Here is a 7,294-nt window from a genome sequence, read left to right as displayed (position 1 = left end):
CACACNGTGATGTTTTGGGGCTGTCGCTGGGCAACACAGACTTTCAACTCCCTCCATCCTGGAGTGGCCTAGCCAGTCTCCAGATCTCAACCCCATAGAAAATCTTTGGAGGGAGTTGAAAGTCTGTGTTGCCCAGCGACAGCCCCAAAACATCACTGCTCTAGAGGAGATCTGCATGGAGGAATGGGCCAAAATACCAGCAACAGTGTGTGAAAACCTTGTGAAGACTTACAGAAAACGTTTGACTTCTGTCATTGCCAAAAAAGGGTATATAACAAAGTATTCTTTTGTAATTGACCAAATAGCTATTTTCCACCATAATTTGTGATTTTCTGGATTTTTTTTCTCATTTTGTCTCTCATAGTTGAGGTATACCTAGGATGAAAATTACAGGCCTCTCTCATCTTTTTAAGTGGGAGAACTTGCACAATTGGTGGCTAACTAAATACTTTTTTGCCCCACTGTATGTGGGAGTATTTCCATAAAATGCATGTCTTTAATTAATTTCTTTAATCACTGCAGGGTTATGAAATAGCTTTAGAACTGCTACATTCCCTGTTTGTATGAGCTGTGAATGTGAGGAGCTCTGTTTGATCGGCGGAGAAGGCCACATTTTGTGTTTTGTTGCTTTAATGTTGGGTAATCCTCCGAAAAACTCTTAAGATCCTGAAAGCCTGTACAGTCTTTGCCAAATAACACACAGGAAGTAAGACATTTTTCTCCCTGAAGAACCAGTCCATTTTGTTTGTTTGGTTATTATTAATGTTTCTCGGCCGGTGGGCGCCGAGGTGTTTCATTTCTAGTTCTGTTCAAAAAGGGAGAATTTCAAATGTGTTCATGATAACAGGAGTTACTAGGATAAACACAAACTTCTGCCCTCTACGATCAAATGAGACAATGGTACACGGCAATTAGCTAATCAAATTTCAGAAAAGCAACAGGCAATCAACCCCACTTTGCATCCAATTAGTGCATCCACTTTTAGGACAGAGGCTTTGAGCCTGCGTTTTGGTTTGTTCTCACGCACGGGACTCAGTGAGTGTCTTGTGAGTGACTTCCTCACACAATGCCCAACTTTTGAACCGGTACGGAAACAATTATTCCCAAAACTCAGCCATAAGCATCCTCAAATATTTAAAAATGAAAATGAAAAACAAAAAATACTTCTCGGGGAATATAAAGAGAGCTGCATTGTGGCAGGACAGTTTGTCTCTGCCTGCCACAGTCTGAGGGAACCAGAATGAGCAGATACACCAGGTCTCACATCTTATGTATATATATCATATTATATTTTGTATTAATGTATTATATGAATGAAAGGAATCTGTATTCCTTGTAAAAAAATAAATAAAATAAAATAAAAACATGTTCTTAGCAGTTTGTTTATAACTGTTCATTTGTTTATTTGTATGTATTTTTGTATTGATGTTACAACTATACATAGCTTTGGCAATACTGCATGTAAATATGGTCATGCTAATAAAGCTTTTGAATTGAATTGAGTGTGCTGCTCTTCCCACAATGCGGCTTTTCGAGCAAAGCGAAAACTGAAATATAATTTGCTTTTATTCTATCAAGCCATCAAATATAAATTGTGGAGAAAAGACAAACAGCCCTATGGAGCAGGATTGTTGTCATAAGTTAAAGGTCCAATTGCAACTTCACTTAAAGGACTGTCAACCTTGCAATAGGGTTAGGGGTTAGACATTTTCTAACACTTTTAATATGAAAATCTGGCCCATGCATTTATCCAATTTTCTTTTTCTATTATTTTTCTGTCTGCTCTTGAGTCAGAAGAAAACGTTGAGTGGTTTTCTCATTAAAAGAACCCATTTAGATAACATCTAGGTATATGCTCTCTGACCGCTCTCCACTTAACTGTTAACATGTGCTGAGGTAAATCAAAACACTTTGATTTGACACCTTACTTTGCTGAATGAACACCATTTGTGCACTCATTCATTGGGATTAAATCAGAAAACATCAAATCAAAGAATTAAACCAGGACCAATAACCTTTTCACGTAACTGCTAACTACTTGAGTTTTCCAAATGTAATGTTAGCGACAGAATTAATGCAGTTCTAAAAAAGTATTGAGCTTTGATGTGAACATTTATTTATAAGATACATTCAAGTCTGTTTAATTTCACACAAGACCGAGGATCAGGGCTGTAACAAAGTTAAACTGATATCTTTACTTCTATCTCAATATCAACCGCCATTTGCTCCCCTTTGCACAGGAAACTTAAAAAGAGATGAGGCACATAGGCATGTGGTTACCATGATACCATCTATAACAAACATTTCTCAAGGTGGAAAGATTAAACTCTTAACTGCCTTTTCTTTTTTTGCTGATGCATGAGTAAGGATTCATACATCCTTTATTTGAAGATTGTTAAATATACCACTTAATGAAAAGTGAAAAAGCATGTTTTATTAAACTAAAATACTCATTACAAAGACTTGAGATCTCCATGTTTAATGTCTAATCAAGGCCCTTCTTAAGTAGAGTAGCTGGCAAACACAAAATGTGCCATCAGGCCTTCAGCCACTTGTTTTAAACGTCCATAGATAATTATTCATCTGTTCATTATTAGTATTTTTACAGCTGGAAAGGAAAAACTACTGCGATAGAAAACTAGCTGTTGATTCTGCAGACAGTCTACAAGCTGAGAGAGGATACAAAGCATTCTAACGTGCACCTGTTATTTCAATAAAATATTTCTCTTCCAAGTCATGCATTGCCTGTTTATACTTCATTAAAGTTAGATGGGCCTGTTAAAATTCACTTTGATAGACATCGCACAAAGAAAACAGTCAATAAACTGGAAGAAAGATGTAGAATTCAGTTGTTATATTGTTTGTGTTTTATACTCTGCACTCTGACAATGACTATGATCCTTATGTCGATTTTAAGTACATTTTTTACAGCGTTGATGTGAAACATTTTCATGGCAAAGAAAAAACTTGAAACACAGGATGAAGAAAATAAGTTGACTTTAGCACTACACTTCCCCGTAAAGACTTCTGATGCAGTCTTCGTCTCAGTTCAACCGTACTGACTGAAGCTTTAGGAGATTAGATCTGTTGGTTCAGAGCTACGTGATCTTATGCAGACTTATGTTGCTTCTGCTTGTCTGACAGCTCTCTGTAAAGAATGTGCTGTTATTCTCAAGCCTAAAATCTCTAACACATTAGATGGCTCTTATTAGACCCTCCAGAAAAACGCGATTCTGCGTTCGCAGAATTTACCGCATAATCAGCAAAATGGCGCAGATTTTTAAAAGGCCGCATATTTATCAAAAAGCCGCATAATCCCCGCATTTTTCCACACAAAGTTGAGAAAAAAAAAAGTTGACTCGTCTTGACGTGACGTCATCAGCTTGCGCATCACAGAACGTAAACAACACTGTATAGAGTGAACGTGTGGAGCTCACACGATAGAGAAAACACCAAAATGAAAAAATCTAATCCATCTCATTTACCGACGAACATTTCTACTAAAGACCGGGCAAAAAGTTGGGGGAAACTATTCTGCACCCCGTGCAACTGTGTGTTGGAGCATAAGAGAAAATCGACGGGGATGACCCACTTTGATTAATTCAAACATTCGAAAATGCTTTCTGCTGCTGCGGACAAGAAAGCCAAACAACTCACGTTCAGCGAGGCATCAACCTCCAAAACCCTTTCGAGGGCTACAAGAAACGAGTTGAGTAGCCTACAAGATTGAAGCTGGTCAGATAACGAACGAGTAAATGAAAACGGAATGAGGCGGATAAGTGTGTGTGTGCGTGTGTGTGTGTGTGTGTGTGAGATAAAAAAAGCCCAATTGCTTTTACAATAAATAAATATTGAATGTGTTTAATTGAATAGTAAAGGGGTTTAACGTTAGTGGCAGGTTGTGTGTGAGAGAGAATAAATAAGACAGCCCAATATTTAAAAAAAATGTTATTCTTTAATTCCCCGCATATTTAGCATATTTCGCAACTTTCCGCATATTTCGCAACTTCCCGCAATTTCACCGCATAAAATCACATAAAAACTCCGCATATTTAATCGCATAATCAAGGATTTTAGCCCGCATAATCAAGGAATTTAGCCCGCATAATAAAGGATTTTTGCCCGCGTTTTTCTGGAGGGTCTATCTTATGCATCAGGGGCACATCTTATATTTTCTATATGGAGTTTTGTTCTCAAATCATAGCTGGCCAATGTGGTTAGTAAAATATTGACCTTAACAAGAAAATAATCGACCGATAGGCAGAAAGTTCATTACAATATTTAATTACCTAAGAAAACCACAGAAGATTTTTGCCAAAATCCTTCATCAACTCAAGTAACACGGCAAGCCAAAAGTAAAGAAAAAAGAGGCAAATCATTTGACTGAGCCCCCAACTACATAAATTATGTCAGCTCTGGGTGTTTTTCTGTTCTGCTCAATCCAAAAAACATATGGTGTCTATCCACTTTAGACATGGGATTCATATTTAGATATATCAAATTTAAACCGGCATAATGAGAGGATGGGAATGTGCTTCTTCTATCCCCCTTCTCATTTTGTTGAAGAATGTAGCCTTCCCAACAAAACAGTTAGGCCTCATTTCTGCAAGAAAGATGATACCGTCAGCTCAAAGCCTTCGTGTCTTGTGATATTCATCAGACCTTTGAAGGGAACCTGTCAAAATTGAGGAAACTGTATAAACGCACTTGCTGACAACTGCAGTAAAGATGATGTTCTCATCAGGGTGTTTAAGAAGATTGTAGAGTCGAAGAAGACAGAAATGAAGATCTTATTTCCCTTTGCTACAAGATAGTTTACCCTTCGCTAAGCCCTGTCCACCAATAGTAACAGTTGTTTTGCCTTTTTTAAAGTCAAGTATGAACACATTCAGTAAGGTCATACAGTCAAACACAAGGCTCAATTTGTGAATCGCTAGCCTCCATACGTTGCCAGTTACAAAAAGCTTTTATATTTTCCAATTTAGTGTCATAAATTACCCCAGGTGTTGAGTCAGATGAGCTTGTACACTTGGGTGTCTAGTCTGCCATCTACGATTTATTACCCAACATGATTCCACACATTGCATCTCAGATGTTTTGGTGTTGTGATTGTAAAATCAGAATGGCTTTGGTCTCTTGTGTCCTCCTCCATTTTTATGTATAGGCTAGTATAGGCATGCTAATATTTAAAGCTAAGCCTTTCAACATTGAGATGAATTCAAAGAGTTGCTGTAGTTAAACAAATACACACATAAAAGTGTATCCACATTGCAGGGAGAGCCTCAGGAATAAAGAGATGTAACAGAGGGAGACAACAGCCCCTGTCTGCCTTACACACAAATATGCACACACACACACACACACACACACACACACACACACACACACACACACACACACACACACACACACACACACACACACACACACACACACACACACACACACTGAATACCTTTGCAGTGTGCAACGTCTCCTCATCAGTCTGTCTGAGCACACAGATCCAGTGTTCTGACCGCAGGGAGCGCCTCTGAAAGAAAAACGTGTCGGTCAAACAGAGTGGAAACAAAAACAGACCTTTTGAAAGGGGCGATGTATATAGGTTTTCACTGTGGTGCAAACGAGGTCTGTGTGTTGCAACAGAAGACTAATACATCAGCCCGTTTTCACGGAGAGCAAACTAGGGGTTGGATGTAATAGATAGGAATGGTAAACTGATATTTAGACATTCCCGTTAGTCCCGGTTTAGCTCAGGCAAATGATTAAAGTGCCAGATGTGGAAGTAGTTTGGTCTGACAATGTGATATTGTTTCATGGTAAACACAATTGAGCCTGTTTAGCCTTAGAGTATCTATTTATTCTATCTATTTAGTAGTGAAGTGAGATAGGTAGAACATTACTACTGTGAGAGGGAAAGGTCCCAGAGGAGAAGGGGTGACGGGGAGCCTCTTTGATTCTTAGCTTCATCCTCTAAGCTATAACTCATCCTGCCTTCTCTTCCTAAGTGAATTTCACAAGACGTCATTTTGCATCTGTTTTTACATGGCTGCTTAGAATTGGTATGTGTGTGAGTGTGTTCTTGTTTCTCTCTGTGTATATGTTACACACTATTTGTGTGGGAGTGTGATAAGAAAAGTTCCCACCATATGTTAGATGTGTTAAATGAATCACACTTTTGAATACTTCTCTGTGGTTTTAAAAAAGCATTAAAAATATATTAGAAAAAATGTACCGCTTTGTATTGGCAGAAAGATCTGCAGTTTTTATGCTTTTTACTCGGACCAAGCTTTAAATTCCCTTCCTTACTTTTACTAAGAACACCTTGAGTAGCTTGGTCCCACCCGATGGAAAAGGACACTGGTATTCTGGGTATTTGGCAGTCACTGGGGGAAGAATAGACAGGTATTTAGAGGTATTTGGAAACATAGTGGACAGACAGGAGATGGATAAAGAGGATTAGACAGAGAACAATAGAGTGTGTATCTCAAAAGCGGCCTGACTTGGGGTGGAAGAAGAGTCAGACGGTCTGTGTTTGTCATTAAAGGAGATTTTTCAACGGAGAAAACAGATGAGCACTTCTTATCTTCTGAATCATGACAGCTGTGATCAGACCGGATAGGGATCAGTGTGTGCACCTACAGTATACTGTGAGCCTGTGTGGATACAGTTTGGAATGTCTTTTAATTTACTGTTTTTCCAGTGAGAATGCGACATGGCTCATTTTCCCCCCAAAGACCACCCATGCAACCCGCAAATGTGTTCTTTGTTTTCTTCTGTTTGACTGACGGTGGTCGAAATTATAACAATAACATTCACTTTCATAAGCTTTCAACAGCCCTAGTCATTTAATTGCTGAGCTGCGATACATTTTTCTGGCTGCATGCTGAATGTTTTTTTGCTTGGCTTTGTTGTGTGCCCCGTTTTCTTTATAATTTAGTAGCTCACTGGCATGAAATGAACAGTTCAGTCACACTCTAAATAGCTGCTATTTTTCACTGTCACACTTGCTGTTTACTAACCCAGCTATGACTCCATGTGTCTTGGTAATTCAGGGTCATTTAGCACAACTGTTCAGAAAGAAATTAACAAAAGTATTAAACAGAAAAAGTATGAATAAAACTTGAGTTTATAGAGATTCAGATGATGGGAAGGGATACCTGAGCTGTTGAGTCTGACTTCAATACACGTTGAAGTTAAGTCTCTTTCAAGCTACATTTTGTCCTCTGTACTTAATTTATTCCTCTTAAAAACTGTACAATATTTTCGCAGCAGCTGGATTTCAAGAGTGCTGAGA

Source organism: Notothenia coriiceps, unplaced genomic scaffold (genome assembly GCF_000735185.1).
Source record: "Notothenia coriiceps isolate Sejong01 unplaced genomic scaffold, NC01 NC01_scaffold00017853, whole genome shotgun sequence".
Classification (NCBI taxonomy): Eukaryota; Metazoa; Chordata; class Actinopteri; order Perciformes; family Nototheniidae; genus Notothenia; species Notothenia coriiceps.
The sequence above is the reverse complement of the archived record's forward strand: the minus strand, read 5'-3'. Positions refer to the sequence as shown.